The following is an 18,762-nucleotide window of genomic DNA, read 5'->3' as shown; positions in this document are numbered from 1 at the left end:
TTGCTTTGGAATGTGAATAATAAGAAGCAACCTCCTATTATGTTTGATACATTATATATCTTGGGGTCTGTTTGCTAAAGCAGCTAGTATTTCCCTAATCCATACCTAGCTTGATAATGGCAAAACCAGAAGTACCTACTGTGGATGAGGCACTATGTTTGTGTTAAATGACATGAACATGAATTAAAGCAGTTTGGGACCTTGAGAAGCTTTAAGGCTAACAGGATACTGAGATATAGACAGAAATAGTGTAATACAAAATAGAAATCAAAAATATGTCTACAGAAAAATAAATATGAAAGGACATAGGAATTAAGTAGACAAATAGGTTGTGTCATGAGGCATGAATTTCAGGAGGAGGAAAGTGGGGTCTTTGGACTGGGAGGATGGGCAGCATGCAGAGATGAAATCATCAGGAAACAAAGCAATGAAAACAAAACAAACAAAAAAAAAAAAGCCTGGCACAGTGAGTTGTTCAGTGGGACAGAGATGGCATACATGAACAAAAGAAATGGAAGGATGAGGCCTCATGATGAAAGACCCTAAATGCCCGGTTAATGACTTTGAGTATCATTTATGAGTTTGGCTAAGGGTTGTCACCAGTACCTGTTGGCTGAAAAATCTTGAAAATAAGCAACAGGCTGTGCCCTCAGAGTTTGAAGAGGGTTACAAGGCTGATTTATAACACCCCCTGGAGCTCATACCACAGAGAGTTTTCATTTCTGAGAACTGGTCTCCTAGGACTTAGGTAGTCAGAGAAGATCAGAGATTGTTGGGGGGAGTTGGAGAGGGAGGAGAGAAGACAGATCATCCAGAATCCGTACACCTTGACAAGTTTCCAGACTCTGAACAAAGTTGAAGATAAAATGATCTGATGAGCTTTTCAATCCTGTTCCATTTAGGCCTTGCACAGGGAAGTATGTCAACAGCTTTTGCTGCCTAGAAGTACATATACATGGAAATAACAAGGTTAGTGTTGGATGTCATGGCAGAGAAGGCCACACTGGGAACAGTGTGCCTTGAAATCAGGTCACTTAGAAAAAAAAAAAATCCTGCAAAGTAAAAGCTGAAACAAAGCTAGCAATTTAAATACTTTTCACAGGCTGACTTACTGGTTCTTGTTCGAACTGAAATCTAGGAAAGGCACTTTCTGGGTCCATATCTCTTTAAAGCTTGTTTGAGTATGTCTTTCATTTTATTTTTAAATATAGTGCACACATAGATCTCAAGCTTTAAGTGTCCTTTTTATCACTGTAGCTAGAAGCAAAAAAGCCATTCAGCTGTTGGTTCTGTTTGTATCAAATTGGGTCTCTTCTGAACATTACAATTCTCATCCAGTAAGAGTCCGCAAATGGACAGAAGGGTAAAGCAGGAAAGAGACAGTGACAACTTTGAATTTTCACTTATTTTTTTAATTAAGAATCATCACCATCATTAATATCACAGAAAATTTGGAACATCAAATTAAGCAACACCATACAAATATTAAAGTCCCCCCTAATCCATATGCAAGCAATAAACAGTTTGCAGGAGATGGGAAGGTATTTATAACACAGAGTGAGTGTTTGCAAAAAGCAAGTTATCAAACAGTATGTATACCATGAGCTGTATTTTGGCTGTGAAAAAGTACATAGAATTACATATATGTATATATGTATAGAAACACTCCAGAAGATCATGCAGCAAATCTTAACAGGAGTTCTCTCTCAGAATATTCATAATTTTAACTTGTTCTCTGCTTATTTGAATTTTCTGATTCATCTGAACATTTATTACTACTATACTGTTTTGGGTTTTTTTGTCAAAGCACTTTTTTTTTCATTTTTTTAAACATCTTTATTGTAGTATAATTGCTTTACAATGGTGTGTTAGTTTCTGCTGTATAACAAAGTGAATCAGCTATACATATACATATATCCCCATATCTCCTCCCTCTTGCACCTCCCTCCCACCCTCCCTATCCCACCCCTCTAGGTGGTCACAAATCACCCAGTTGATCTTCCTGTGCTATGCAGTTGCTTCCCACTAGCTATCTATTTTACATTTGGTAGTGTATATATAAGTCTATGCCACTCTCTCACTTCATCCCAGCTTCCCCTTCCCCTTCCCCAAAAAAGATTAACCAATTTGATATCAGATCCTTCTTGGTTGAGAAAATACTACCCCTTATCAAGGGCAAGTCATGTTAATTTCCCTGTAGAGATTTCTATCCAACAAGCCCATTGGTTTACGGAAGAGTCATTGACACCACATCTTGTTCATGTAGAGAACAGAAAAGAATAGAGCTAACTTTATTTAGCATATTCTATCTACCACATGCTTTTTATTCATTATTTAATCATCAAAACAACCCAATAATATAGGAATCCCTTCTCTCAACTTCTGCAGAATAGGAAATCAAAGTTAATTAATTTAAGGAACATATCCAAGGTCATATAGCTGTAAAGCACAGAGATAAAAGAAAGTTTGTCCTGGCTTGAGAATTCATGTCATTAAGTTGCTGTAAGCAAATATGCGATCCAATTGTAGGGTTTTAAAGAAATGGACCAAGAAGATGAAACAAGCCATATACACATAAGGGCTAAATAACACAGTATCAATCTCATCCATAAATATTTTTTAACATCTTTATTGGAGTATAATTGTTTTACAATGGTGTGCTAATTTCCGCTATACAAAAAAGTGAATCAGCTATACATACACATATATCCCCATATCTCCTCTCTCTTCCGTCTCCCTCCCACCCTCCCTATCCCACACCTCTAGGTGGTCACAAAGCACCGAGCTGATCTCTCTGTGCTATGCGGCGGCTTCCCACCAGCTATCTACTTTTCATTTGGTAGTGTATATATGTCCATGCCACTCTCTCACTTCATCCCAGCTTACCCTTCCCCTCCACTGTGTCCTCAAGTACATTCTCTATGTCTGTGTCTTTATTCCTGTCCTGTCCCTAGGTTCTTCAGAACCTTTTTTTTTTTTTAGATTCCATATATACGTGTTAGCATATGGTATTTGTTTTTCTCTTCCTGATTTACTTCACTCTGTATGACAGTCTCTAGGTCCATCCACCTCACTACAAATAACTCAAGTTCATTTCTTTTTATTCACCCATAAATATTGAATAAAACTAACATAAAGTAATAATCAAGTGAGATTATTTTAAGAATAATATCTAGGAAGTGTATCTAGGAAGTGGTGGGATTTGAGGAGCTTTGAGCCTGCTCATTTACAGATACTATTAATTTGTAAACATCATTACAATATGAGTATTGCAATACAGAATATTACAATATTTTGCTGTGAAAGCTACTGTCATGTTCTTTTCTTTTTTTATTTTTTTATTGAAGTAGAGTTGATTTACAATGTGTTAATTTCTGCTGTACAGCAAAGTGATTCAGTTATACATATGTATACATTCTTTTTTATATTCTTTTCCATTATAGTTTATATCAGGATATCGAATATAGTTCCCTGTGCTATGCTCTTTTCCTAATGCATTTATTTCAAAAATAAATTGAGCTCATTGCTCATTGCCTTTAGGCCTGAATAATCTTAATTAAATATTGACAGATCTATGCACAAAGCGATCCCTCTTGGATTCACTCATATATGAATTCACCAAACACTTACTAAATACCTCCCAGGTTTTAATAGTCAGAAGAAAAATAAATATGCATTCATAAAATAACACAGAAAGTGCTATGATAGAAATTCTGTATGAGGTATAGGATCCAGACGGGGGCTTCCTATATCACCAGGGATAGGTTTCATAAAAATGGTAATGCCAGGAAAACCTCTGAAGGGTAAGGAGGAGGTAGCTTGGTGGAGTAGGAGGGGTGTCACTGGTCAAGGAAAAAGTGTATTTGAAAGCTCAGAGAAGTGAGAGATTGTGTGGTGTCTTTACTAGTTTATTGGAGAGTGGCAGAAGGTGAAGCTGGGCAAGTAAACTGGAGGTAGACCAGGAGGATGAGCTCTGCATGTCATGGGTCCACTAGACGTACTAAAACTGCCCTTCCACTCCTTATATTTTAGAGCAAGGCATCCATGCAATTACATATTTAAGCCCACGCTTTGCTTTCTCCTTCACGGTACTTTCTTTCTACTCCCCTCACCACCATTTGGGCTCCTTCTGATGTGATGTGGGTCAGCACCAGAGAATCAGATCTTTACTTGCTCAGTTGTCTGTCAGGTGGTTTTGCAAGTGAGGGTCTCTGGCCCCTCTCGCAGAATAGACACGACTCTGAAGGTTGGCTATACTTCCTTTCTCCTAAATCTTACACATCAAAGACATTTCATCAAATGCTAAAAGAATGCCAGCATTTAGAAAGTACTTTGTGTCTCCTGAGGGTAGCAAGATGCTATATGTGAGATACGGTGGCAGATGGCTAAGGGGCCTTGAAAACAATATCCTTCTTGAAACAAATTAGAAAACCAGGTCATTGCCACCATGCATGGTCCTGTCAGAAGAGAAGAATTAAGGCGGGACATATTTTCAAGGTCATTTCAGATCCTATTATTCTGCTTCTCTGATGATAATGATAATAAAAACAGCAACATTTTTGTGACTTACACAATTTTCAGAGCTCATTCACCTATGATCTCCTCTGAGCAGCTGATGGGGAAGGTGAACTTGGAGGACCAAGAGTGCTTCCAACCAGACCTCATGATTAAATGACATTTTAAATGGTAGGTGTGAGATATTGAACAACTTACAATCCATCCCTCTGTGTTTGATAACAAAGGATGGTTTCACAAAGAGCAAAGCTGACCTCCATATTTCTAAACTTGATATTTAGGTATATTCCAAGAATATCCTATTATTCCTGTATAATCTATTATTTATATTTGCTTATAAAAACATTTCAAACTATTAGATTTTCATCTTGTTTCTACCATAGAAAGGCTGTTTTAAAATTTGCTGTTTTCCCCAACATACTTTAAATTTTCTTTTCAATTGTACTAAACTTACCTTTTTATAATTGCAAGCAGTAGTCCATAGTTAATTGCAATTTTACTATTAAAAGGGAGAATGTGTTTCAGAGACATACTCATTTGAGTGAAACATAGTAACTAGAGACAGAAATGATCTAGGAGACTTGGAGGAACTTTCCAGAAAACAATGGATAGGACCAATAACTAGAAATCATGCAATGTGTGTAAACTATGGGGAAGAGAGGGAAGAGGGTAGGACTTAGGTAGAGGTATCTTTCCCCAAGTGTATTCTGTGGAACTCATTCTGCTACAGGTTTCTCAGAAGAAAATTGAGCTCTTATGGTCAAATAAGTTGGATATAACACCTAATATATCATATTAGCCTAACAAAGCCTCTAAGAAGTCCTGCAAAGCAAATTTTATTTACTCCAAAGTTTTTGAAACTTTTATACTACAGATATTTAGGGGTTTTTTCATATAGCCCTGCACTAGGTTTCCATGAAACACACTTTGCGAAATGCTGCTTTGAAGCTAGGGAAAGTGTGAGAGAGTCTGACCTACATTTTGGCAGAAAAGGTAACCTATCAGCACTCCTACCAAAGACAAAATGTTATTTTACAATATTTTTCTCAGAAGGTCTTTAAAAACACTCATGATAAGGTATTTGGTGTGAAGAGTTCTGATGTCTGCAACTCACTTTGAAATGTATCAAAAACAACCTGAACTGATGAATGAACAGAAGGATAGACAGATAGGTGACAAAGTAAGTATAGTGAAATGTTAATTGTAGAATATATGTTGGTAGGTACAGTAGGTATTCACTGTAATTTTAAAACTTTTCTTAATGTTTGCAAAAGCTTTAGATAAAATGTTGGGAAGAAAAAGAATACACATGTGATCAACACTTGTGTTGTGTGAAGTATGGCTAGAAGGAGGTTTTCAACTTTCCATCACAGTTCCCATCTGTTGACCACATACCAAGTACTATGCCAAATACTTGACAGACATATTATCTCACTTAATATTCAAACTAAATGAAAGGAAAGTTTAGGGATCCCCATTTAAAGATGAGACAAGGCTCAGTGAAGTGAAGTGTCACGACAAAGTTCACCATTGGTTTAACACCAATGTCTTTTATGCCATGTGTAAAAGGTGCCCAAATTATCATTCTCTTCTTGCCATACCATTCTCCACTCAGGAAAATATGGCAGTGCCCAGGGGGAATTTTCCTCCTCCCTCCAGCCTTATTTTATAGTTGAGTTATATTATAGTTCAGTTGTGGGGAGAAGCAGAAAGGTAGAAGTGAGTTATCTACTCCAGGAAGAGCCAAGATTTACTGTAGGTGGGGGAGAGAAGGAACAAAAAGAAACAGGGAGAAGGAAGGAGAAGACCATTTGGAGGACACGTGTGGATTGTGGTGGAGGAGATGAAAATGAGCTCTCTAGACAGTTTTAGGAGCAAGAGGAATGGAAGGAAATAATTTAAAATATATATGTGGTCACATATAAATGAAATTTTCTTTAATATTCTTTGAGAGATGCAGTATAGACTGAGGTTAGTTTTATGCCTTTGTTTTCTGGACTATATTTCTTGGAATGTGATATTTCTTTGCTTTATCTTTTGGAAAATGTGTGTAGGAAGCAGATTTTTGTTACTCAGAAGAAGGCATTCAGCTCCGGCATCCATGATCAAGCGACTTTCTTCAGCACTGGATTGGATGATGGAAGAGATGTGTGTTGGGAAAGTACAGGCAAAGATGGGGGACAGACACCCTCCTTCTCTTCTTACAATGTGTGAGCTTAAGCTAGCTAACCATGCCAACCCTTAGCACCATTATGCCAGTCAGAATGGTCTTCGTTGTGGGGACCTTCGGCTAATTATTCATGGGATTCCTAGAGTCATAACTGTCAGCCTACTGAAGTGCTGCTTGCAGTATGTAATCAAAAACCTTTAGATCTGGAGAAGACAGGCCTGACCTTAACCATTAAGAAAGACCAGGCCTGGGCTTGGTTTCTGGCTACTTCAGGCCTGCAGCTCCAAAAGATAATAGAGTCTTTAGCTTCTTGATGACTTTAACTCTTTACGGTGAGCAAGGAATTTAGAACTGTGTGCCTAATACAGTTGATTCTCTGAATCCTGGGTTCTGCATCCCCAACTTCAACCAACAACAGATCAAAAATAATTGGAAAAATGAAAAAATTCCAGATAGTTAGAAAAAGCTTGTATTTGCTGCACACCCACTGGCAACTATTTATATACTATTTGCATTGTATTTACAATTATTTACATAGCATTTACATTGTATTAAGTATTATAAGTAATCTAGAGATGATTTAAAGTATACAGGAGGCTGTCCAGAGGTCATAGGCAAACACTACACCATTTTATGTAAGGGACTTGAGCATCCTAGGATTTTGATATCCCAGGGGGTCTTAGTACCAATCGCCCTTGTATACTTGGGGATGACTGTCTTGTCTTTCTTTAAGCTATCCCTTTCCAGTAGAAGCAACCACCCACTCACACAGTGTTAGAAATTTTTATTCCAGGTTCTATGGCAGCTTCCACGAGTTCCCCACACCTCACCTTCCCTGGGCACTTTATTGTAACTGGCTATGCATGAAAATTGGATCCATGGTTTTGCCACTCCCTGGCAGGTTGCCAGAGTCCCACCCCTCAACTGGAGCTGGATTTTCACTTTCTGTGGTCCTAACCTGGCCAAATAATCAGTCCTAATTTCACCGGTGCCGAGGTCAAGGGCCTGATCACTGGCTGAGCTGGCAGCAGAGCCCGCCTTCCCGGTTCCTGTGAAGGACCTCTCTCCACTGCTTGCTACTGTCCCCAGGGATACAAGTCACTCAGCCAAGTCAGCCTCTCCATTTTCTGCTCGGTTCTGTCTTGGTTTTGGTCTTTTCCTCAAGGCTCCCATGTGATGTGGTAAGGGTCTGGGCTCTTTGGAAGGGTAAGTTCACAGCTACTGGAAGGGGCCCTGCACGGGAGTTATTCATTTTCTTTCTGCGGGTGTTGACCCTAAACTCTATTTTATTCATCCATGCATCAATGAATTAGTGAGCTATGTCTCTATGTGAGTCTACAGGATAAGACCCAGAAATAAGGATACATGTGAAAAGGACCACTCCGATCCCCTCTGGTGGGGCACTTGTCTGATTGGAAGCCCCAGGCCCCACCCGTCTGGATCAGCCTCTGCGTCAGTGGTGAGGCCACACTTCTTACCAGCTACAGGTTGAACACAGTGGCATCCTACAAAGGCCCTTGCCTATGTGGCCTGGGACTTCTCTCTCAGCTGAGTGACTTTGGCTCATGGACTTCTCATCCACCTGGTCAGAGCTGTCTCATGCTGTACTGCAGACCCAGAATCTTCCTAGCCAGCCCTCCTTCTTCCCCCTTTCCTTCCCAGGGGCAGGTCTGCATTTCCACCCAGAGACTCCCTGCCCACTCCCTTGCCTCCTCTTTATCCAACAGAGGCATCTCTCCCAAGAAGTTTATTGCACATTTGAACCTGTCTGGACATTTGCTTCGCTAGGAAGATTCAAGCTCAGAGGCCATCCCAGACAGACTGGGGAGGAAAGACAGGGAAGGAAGGAAAGCTGATGGAGGGTGTTGACACAGCTACAACTGTGGGCCACCAGAGGCTCAGCCCTGCCCAGAACCTTCTGAGAAACCATGCATTTCACCTCAGAATTCTATCACCAAGGGGCAAGACACCTGGAGTAGTTATTCACAACTGCTTCTCCTTCTCCTGCCTGAGGGTTACTCCTGGGGCATTAACCGTCTTGCAGGTAGTACTTCCTGATGCCTGCATTGCCTCTCCAGGTGGCTGGGATGGGACCAGGCAGTCCATTCCAGAGCCCAAGCTCTTCATCACTAAGCTATGCCCCTCCAACACACTACAACATTTGAAAGCTTGAGTTTGAAACCAACATGGTGTCCAATGGTTACTTTTATTTGGTCACAAATTAGAAACAGTTTGGTAGTCCATCTTGCTGACCTCACAGAACAGTTTTGAGGACCTCTGGCATGCATGTATTTGAAGGAACTTTGTAAACTGTAAAGTACTATCCAAGAGGAATAGATTATACTCCTGGAATAACCTTGAAATTTTTCCCTACTTCCCTACTCTGTTCTGTTTCTGAAACAAACACATACATTGTCTTGTCTGTCCTTCCCCCATGCCCACCTACACTGTGTTCTAGGAGCTTCCTCTGATAAAACTGGTTTCACTATCTCACCAGTACAGGGTGTTTCATTCTATTCCAACATGGCTTAGATAACACAGATTTAAGAGTTTGTACTTCATCCTTCCTTGATCAATGTTCTCGACTGTTACACGCTTGCCTGAACCCCATCCCATTCTGTCATAGTGCCAGAGGCTTAGGAACAAGGAATGGTTTCACATCCCTCTCATGTCAGCAAGGCAGCTTTTTCTTAACCCTCTCTTCCTAAGATGGACCCTAAATCTTATTGGGCCTTTCACCTCTTTGAGACTCTCATGAAGGTTAAGGTCTCTCTCCTCAGAAAAATAAAATAAAATAAAATTACATAAGCCTATATACACACATATACACACAGGCACACAGACAGATGCACACACACACACAAATTAGGTACAATTTTGGGGGGATTCACAGCCCCTCTGAAACCCAAGGACTGTGGGTGCAGGTCTGAGGTAAAACATTTGATCTCTGATGTCAGCTAGATCGGATTTTAAATACTGGTTTGTTGTAAAGTATCTTAACAATGATCCCAGCTCACAGTAAGTGCTCAATAAATAACAGCTGCCTTTATCATGAAAGTAACGCGCTGTCTCCAGAAACTTACACAGTCCCAGGAAATGTTCAAGGAAAAGGCTGGGCAGCTTAAACAGAGATTGCAGTTTTCTAGGGGGAAGAGGTTTACGTTCAACCTTGGAAGAGTCTAGTGTTGGTTCTCCCTCTGCTGGCCCATGGTTAACACGCACCCTTTGTTTTGATTCCGGTGAGTGTTGGAGTGGTCCTTGGGAAGGCAGTGGGGACAGAGGTGGGAGATGGGGAGTTAGGAGACCCGTGTGTTACTTATGAGCCAGGGAACGTACTGGAAAAGCTAAAGACAGGGACATGTGTCTCTCCCTTTGTTTCTCTCCCTTTGCCTTTTTAAGCCCTAACTATTGTATTTGCAGAGCAAATCCTTTCTGGGTATCTACTCTGGGGACATAGCATGATCCCACATAAATAAGATATAGCCCTGCCCACAAATGCTGGGTCTCTCCCTTAGGAGGTTTACCTTTACTTTCTGACTTAGAGTTTCAGTTGAAATCAGAGTGTACAGAATCACGCTGGATGGGGTAATGATTAACAGCAAGGGCTTTGAGCTCTGGTCCACAGCCCTGCCCTTGCTAGTGGAGTAATTGGTTCACTGGGCGTCTCTGAGCCTCAGTTTTCTCATCTATAAAATAGGGTTCATAATAGCCCCCCCTTATAGCATTGTTAGGCAGATTAAACAGTAAGCTGGGGGTGCAGTGGAGAGTTTAGCAATAAAAAGAAAAGTGGTAGATATTAGCATTATTTTTATTCTAACATAAAAATAAATAAATAATAAAAGCCTTTTTCATTTTTAAAATTCCACAGTAATACTTGCTTGTTACATAAGGTCAAACCACTTGAAATTGCTAGTATTCAGCCAGTTTTGACCTATAAAGCCAGCATATTTTCCTATGGCTCAACCTAGTAGAAGAAATAGAAATTTCAGATTGAAAAAATAGAAAGTATCCATAGCAACACCGTCCAGAGATACCTGTGGGTGTATCCTTCTGACTTCTTGTATATATGTAAATAAATAATGCTGATGAGAGCTAGGAGTGAAATCTCAATCAAACTAGGTTGTTGTTGTTTTAAGCTTAATCTGACTGGTGAAGGAGGGGTCAAATTTCCCCAGCGGGTACCAGGATTACGAGTGGAGCACATGGTCATTGAGGTCCCTGCTAACATCCACTCCACTTGAGAGAGATGCACTGTTTCTGTAGGACTCCGCAGCAGCAGTAGCCAGGCTGTCCGCCTGTCCCTTCTCAAGGGCGGAGTGCTGACTCAACAGGTACACTTGGCTTTGGCCAGTGAGGGATGTGGCCTTGACAAGCTGTTTCATCAGCTCCTTAAGATGAGATGAATTGTTGCTTTGACCTTATAATTTCCTAACCACTCTGGGTAATCAGGGTTTGGGCTAGAGCACAATTACTTACTAGAGTAAAACTGTGGTAGAGTTAAGCCTGCCATCTCTCTTTATTGTGCCAAGCATTTTACCAACGTAAATAACTCTTCACTAATTTTTAGAATGGAGACATAGGTATCAGGCTGCACACAGCCTAGCAGGGCTTAGCAATACATATCAAGAGTTTCCTAAATGTAGTGCAGATCCTGTTAAGGGTGTAGAGGAAGCTGGGTCCAGAAGGGTCTGCTCTTTTTGTCTTCCGGCCCTGGGGCTGATGAAACTCTCACTGATGTAGGTACAGCTTAACAACTGTGCTGTCACTTGCCATAGACACTCACTTTGTTCCCACCACTCGAATGAAAGAGTGAACGTGGCCATGTAAGAACACTGGACTAGGAAACAAGAGCCCCAGGCCCTAATTCTGTTAACTGAGTCAGTGACTCAGAGCAAGTTACCCATCTTCTCTGGCCTGTAGATTCCCAAGAGAAAAACCAAGGGATTTGAATCAGGCAATCTCTAAGTTTCCTTCTATTATTGTTTTCAAGATTTCTACACCTAATAGAATCCTTTCTTCTCATTCACTGAGCCTATGAACTAGAAAGCAGCAAGAATCCAAAGATCTAAGGGAGAATTAGAAATTATGGGGGTTTATTTTGTTCATTAAAAACACTTTTGAGAGAATAAAAAGGCAAGACAGGTTGTAATTTATCTATCTGACAAAGGACATATACCCAACATATATAAAGAATATAGGACTTCCCTGTTGGGGCAGTGGTTGAGAATCTGCCTACCAATGCAGAGAACATAGGTTCAATCCCTGGTCCAGGAAGATCCCACATGCCACGGAGAAGCTAAGCCCATGAGCCACATCTACTGAGCCTGTGCTCTAGAGCCCATGAACCACAGCTACTGAGGCTGCATGCTGCAACTACTGAAGCCCACATGCCTAGAGCCCGTGCTCTACAACAAGAGAAGCCACAGCAATGAGAAGCCCACGCACCGCAACAAAGAGTAGCCCCCGCTCGCCGCAACTAGAGAAAGCCCGTGAGCAGCAATGAAGACCCAATGCAGCCAAAAATAAATAAAATAAATTTATAAAAATAAATTAATTAATAATAAAACTTAAAAAAAAGAATATATATGTTCCTATATATATATCCTATGTATCAATGTGCAAAAGAATGTGCAGCAACCCCCAACCCCAAAAAGGGTTAAATATTTTAACCAAAAGGGATATAGAAATAGTCAATAAATTTGTGGAAAGATACTCAATTTCATTAGTCACCAAGGAAATATAAATTAAAACCACAAAGATGTACCCTACACACCCACCAGAATGACTAACATGAAAGAAACTGATGAGGCAAAGAATTAAAGAAGATATGGAGTGTTTGGGGTTCTATACACTGCAGGTGGGAGTATAACATGGTCCAACCATTTTGGAAAATAGTTTGGCATTATCTATGAAAGCTGAACATATATATAATTTATGACCCAATAATTTCATTCTTTAGGTATGTACTTAACAGATATTCATATATATGTCTCTCAAAAGACTTGTGTTAGAAAGCAGCTAAAAACTGGAAACCACCCAGATTTCCATCAATTGAAGAATGCAAAAATAAATGTGGTGTATTTATACAATGGAATCCTAAACAGTAATGAGGATGAACAAAATACTTCTAAGCATAACAACATAACTTCTAAACACAACAACTTCTTAACAAACATAACAACTGGATGAACTTCAAAATATAATGAAGAGCAAAAGAAAAGAGACACAAAAGAGTACACATTGTATCATTTTATGTACCTAAAGTTCACCGATAGGCAAAGCTAACCTCTGCTATTAGGCATCAGGGTAGTAGTTTCCCTTGGAAGTAGGTGGTGACTGAAAGGGGGATTCTGAGATGTTGATGATATTCTGTTTCTTAATCTGAGTATTAATTACAGAAATGTGTTCTGTTTGTGAAAATTTATTGAGCTGTGCACTTATTTGTAATTTGGGGGGTATGATACACCAGTTAAAAAGTTTTCTAAGTAAAAAAATTAAAAGTTATAAATTTCATGATATTTTTGTTATTCTTTCCCTAATACCACTACCAGAGGTTGTTTTTTTTTTTAACTATTCTAGCTTCTGTTGATCATCCTCTCTTCCAAATTTACTCTGTCCCATGTAACCGAGCATTTGAAAATGTGCTTTTTTTCCCATGGTTTTCTGATTATTTCATTTTCTTTAATATTGCACTGCCAACTGCATTGTGAATTTCTAGTACGTGGAAGCTATGCCTTTTGCCTTTGGACTCAGGCAGAAAGTAAAGAATGTCAAAGCTGCCAATCCATTCTTCAGATCCCATTGTTTATTGTGTCAATATTCTCATGCCATACTACAATCCTCAACCCTGGCTTTTTCTATCTTATCCCATTTGTTTATAAGCCTGTCAGTTCACCTTACCCCTGAATGTCCCATTTATAATATCTGCAGGAAAACCTGCCCCTTTTTCTCTGGATCACTCTGGCTTCATCAGTTCAGTTCTGCACAAATTCAGCAGCTGATCCATGCTGGATACTCTCTGATGCCCCAGGGATGTGGAAATTATGAAACTGAGTCCCTGTCCCCAGGAGCTCCCTGAATAGCCAGGGAAGACAGACTCAGAAATGGAAAACATCTCATCTGTTCATTAACTATATGGAAACGAAGATGTGAGATACACAACGCAGCCATGGGTGGCTCAAAGAAGGCTTTCAAGGGACAGAGTCATCCTAGAATCCAGTCTGAAGGGTGAGTAGAATTCGACCAGGTGAAGAAAGAAGAAAGTCTTTTCTTCTAAGGAACAGCAAGTGTAAAATCACAGAATCACAGAACAGCAGAGCATTCCTCTGTGCCTGTGCCTGTGTGAGTGTGTGTGTGTGTGTCTGTGTGTCTGTGTGTGTGTGTGTTTATGCATGTGTGTATGTGCATGTAAGGGGTAGGGGAGGTGGAGTTATTCTAACCAGTTGGGTATCTCTGGATTCTAAGCAGAGGGATTGGGGAGGTGAAAAGTGAGCAGTATGTGAAGCTAAAGAGATAAGTAGGGGCTAAATGAGGGATCTTGAATGCTAAGCTGAGGAGCTTGGAGCCAGTAACATAGAACAGGGGTTGGCAAATGATAGCCAGGAGCCAAATCTGACCCACTGTTTGGTTTGTCAATAAAGTTTTACTGGAACATAGTCACATCTACTCACTTATGCATCATCTATGGCTGTTGGTGCACAACAGTGGCAATTAAGCAGTTGCTACACAGACCACACATCCCAGACCTTGATGACCCCCAGTGTAGAATGTGATGATCCACTGAGGGGTTCTAAGCAGAGAACTCAATGTGTGTGAGAGGAAAGTCACCCAGACACAGACTTGGTCCATGCTGTGGAATGGAGACAACGTATTTTGCTTATATACCACGGAAGCATCATCGAGGGCCTTCTCAAGTTGAGCACCGTATTTTCGGAGCCCAGGACTATCCTGAGCTCTTCTCCACACCTGCAGATATTGACTGACATAATGGTACATGACCAGGGATGCAACTGGACCCCATGAGATTGAACAGGAATTGAACTGAGGTGGAATCCACCAACCTTGGGCTACTCTCCTCCAACACGTGGGTTTAGGTTTAGGTTTAGGGAGCTGTATGTAACATATCCCTTTCCGCTTTTGAGTTTGGAAGCCAATTGGTAGAAAATCCTAGCAATATAGTGAGTAGAAATACAAATAGAATCTTTATTGTTAGTATTTCACCCCTGAACTAGGCAAACTTACCACCTCAGAAACAATGGTTAAGCTGACCCACCTCAGGGTTCTCCCTGTGAAGTCTTGTTCCTGAATGTTCACTTCTGCAAACAAGCAGTCAGAGAGGCAGACAGACTGAACTCCTCCAGGCACACTAATCGGATAGGTCACACCTCTGTCCCAGAGAATGGGACAAGAGGCAGTAGCGTCACCATAATGGAGCTTTCTCCACATAGAAGCATGAAGGCAGAGGACAGGAGCTGTGCCATCCCCAACACTGTGTTGTTATTTTCCACTGAAGAACTACATCTTTCAGTGATGTGCTGATGTTAGACTCTTGTGGGAGAATCTCTTTTGAGCCATCAGGCCAGACTCTACATCTATGGAGAGTAGTTTTCCTTTTAGGGAACTGAGGTCCTCACTGTCAGTAATCCTGAGAAGATACTGATGCTGAGAAGAGCAAGAAGGACCAGGCACAAGTCTCAGATTAGATGAGAATAAGTTCGGCTCAGAAACTGAAGTGTGAAGATTCCTGGAGTGTTTGTAGTGGTAGGAAGTTAACTAGAGGGTGAGGCATGTGGAGGATGGGCCACCAGTCAAGGAAATGTTCTAAGAAGAGACCCTAGAATGAGAAGAAGCCAGTTGGGAGGAATTACAGGTTACAACCAGCCTTGCACAGCCCTTTCACTACCCCTGAAACTTCAGTCCAATCCTGTTCCACTGCCTGATCCCAGTTGTTTGTCAGGTATTGTACATCGCCCTGCCCTGTGATTCAGAGGGGGTAACAAAAGGAAGAACAATGCCAACCTCCTCTGAGGCCAAAATGGGAGAAAGAGTAATAACTACCAGCAACCACTCTTCTCAGAGAGAGGCCATCCCACCAGACACTAGAAGCAAAGAAATCAGCATGGAGACACCACAGGAAATATGTTGTGGAAAAAATCAAGGTCATGTCCCTGAGCATCTGTAAGTCAACGTGGACCTCTTGGAAACAGCCAGGGACACTTTGAGAAGGGCTAATTCCCAGAAATCAAGTCATGGGACTTAAACTGTCATCATTTGGGTATTAAGGTAAATGAGGTATTGTTTTGAAATCACAGGCAACATATGAAAACACTTAGCCCATTTGCCAGCTCATAATAAGCAATAACTACTCAACAAACAGGACTTCTTATCATTTTTACTGTTGCATATTATCTTGGCTTTCATTTCCCCAGGGGGACTGACTGATTGGTTGCTGTAGCATCAAAGCTATATAGGGATCCCTGGACATGATCTTAACAAGGATTTGTAGAGAAGGAGAGTTCCAAGTTGTGCTTTCAGGACAGTAGAGATTCAACTTTGCAGACAAAAAGAAGCTCTACAAAATCTGGGTCAAAGTCGCTGGAAATTGGGCTGTCTGTGGGGAGCTTTGGCCACAGCCATTGCGTGCAAAGGCGGGAAGAAGCTGGGAGTCGGAGGGGTGGAAGAGAAGCATGAAGTTTATACAAGGTGATTTCATAGAAGATCAAGCCTGACATATTTTTAGGTCCTGTGTAATAAATGCAAAACAGCCATTTCTCTTAAGAAACTTCTTCGAAATTGCAATAAATTCTCCTCAACAAAAACTCCAGTCAAGTCCAGCATGTAATCTCCTACTGTCAAGAAGAGTAATGCCGAGTGATATATGTTATTTTATTATTATTAAAAAAAAAAGAGGTTGCTGGCCTGGAAGATAGAAGTTAATTTACCAAAGCTGCTTCTCAAGGATCTGCTTGCTCATATAGTGGGATCTCCTTTTTAGCTTCTTGAGAAAAATGACTACTTTTAGGGAGATCCTCTTTGGTTGGTTCCTTCTAATACCATATCTCCCCCATGAAGTAGGAGTGAGAAGATCTGGAATTAGATAAACTGGGGATGGAACCCTAGCTCCATTATTGTTAGCTGTGTAGTCTGGAGCAGGTTGTCTCCCATAGCTAAACCTCGATAACCTCACCTGTAAACAGGAGTGATAGTGGAACCTACCTCATAAGCCTTGTCTTGAGGAACTGGTGAAATTAGGCACCTTAAGTTATGACACTATGACTTGGCATGCAGTACATGCTCAATAAACATCTGTTAGTATTGTCATCATAATCACCACCATTATCACATCATCATCATCATCCTCTTCTTCTTCATTATTACTGTTATTCTCCACCATCTTTAGGTACATCATATTTTTCCCCCAGTGTATGTCCCTCCTCAATATCAGAGCCTTACGGATCCACAGTCATGTTTTGCAGTGGGGGTGGAGTTTGAGATAGGGAAAAAAATTGATTTTTTTCCTCTGTTATTTTACCCTGAACAGTCCTGCTGTGTTCATGGTGGACTTCATGGTGGATGGAGTGCACACTGTGTGAAGCAAGTAATGTGCAGGAAAAGGTCAGGCAAGAGGAACCAAAGACACCTGACCCACTTCTCAAACCAAACACTCAGTTTCCTTATTTATCAAATGAAGAAAGTATTTTCTGCTTCATAGGATGTCGTGAAGATTAAGTCAGATAACATAGAAAGAGTGCCAAGCACAGTACCTGGCTTTTGTTTAGCATTCAAGAAATATCACTTTCTGTCACCGAGTTGACTTCAAGATCATACAACCACTTTGATTTCCACTATATACAACACATATCTAAAGATATGGGGATTTTCCTCAGAACAAAAGAAGCCCTATTTTCAAGGGCTTACAAGGTCTCTCGTATTACAGGAGTTCTTCTCATGACTTTATTTGGAACAAAGCAGAACTATTTTTCAAGATACATTAGCCTGAAATGGACTCAATTAGCACTGATTTTCAAAGTGATGGAGGTCACCTGAGAGCATTAAATTTTTAAAAGACAGAAAAGAAATTTGACAGAGACTTAGTCATTATTTCTGGGGAGGGGGTATGATTTTCCAGATTGAAGCACAGGTTATCACTTTAAACAAACCATTTAAAGGTGACTTTAAAACAAATTTAAATGAAAAGAAATGGAATACTCGTACATGCTGTAACATGGATGAACTCTGAAAACATAATCTAAGTGAAAGAAGCCAGTCACAAAGAAACATATTGTTTAATGACATTTATATGAAGTATCCAGAATAGACAAGTCCATGAAGATAGAATGTAGGTTGGTGCTTGCCTGGGCCAGGGCGGGGTGGGAAGAATTGTGAAATGACTGCTAATGGGTACGGAGTATCTTTTTGGTGTGAGGAAAATGATAAAATATATTGAGCTCATGGTTTCAAAGTCCTTCTAATATACTCAGACCATTGAATTGTGCACTTTAAATGGATTAATCGTATGGTTTGTGATTATGTCTCCATACAGTTGTTATAAAAACAACTTAGTAAGTTGTTACCCTGTAAATATTACACATGAAGAATGAAAGGAAAACGATGCAAAAGGATATTATTTGCTTGGAATAAAGTTTACAGTAACAGCATCGTGGATCCAAAAAGCTTTGAATCTCAAATAACTTAGGTGGCAATGGAGTTGGTGTGCTCTGGACATCCTCCATAGAGAACACACAAAGTGGGTCTAGAGATGACCAAAAAGCTACATTAAGGAGGCAAGTGGAGAACTGAATAAAGCTGTTTCATGAAATGTGATAGGAGAAAAAATGTTTAACTAATGTATCTTTTTATGTACTATTGTTCATACAGTACAATACTGTACGTATGTTAATGTGATTTATAAATAAATATATATAGTAAATAAATTAATAATGTTATAAGTAGACACTGGAGCATGTCATCGACATCCCTAACATTTATTTAATCAGATTGGCCACATAGTTGAAGGGATCTTTGTATTAGAAAAGTGGAGTTTCAACTGAGAGTAGTAGCACCTTAGGATCCTGAAG

Source organism: Lagenorhynchus albirostris, chromosome 4 (genome assembly GCF_949774975.1).
Source record: "Lagenorhynchus albirostris chromosome 4, mLagAlb1.1, whole genome shotgun sequence".
Lineage (NCBI taxonomy): Eukaryota > Metazoa > Chordata > Mammalia > Artiodactyla > Delphinidae > Lagenorhynchus > Lagenorhynchus albirostris.
This window is presented reverse-complemented; position numbering follows the sequence as displayed.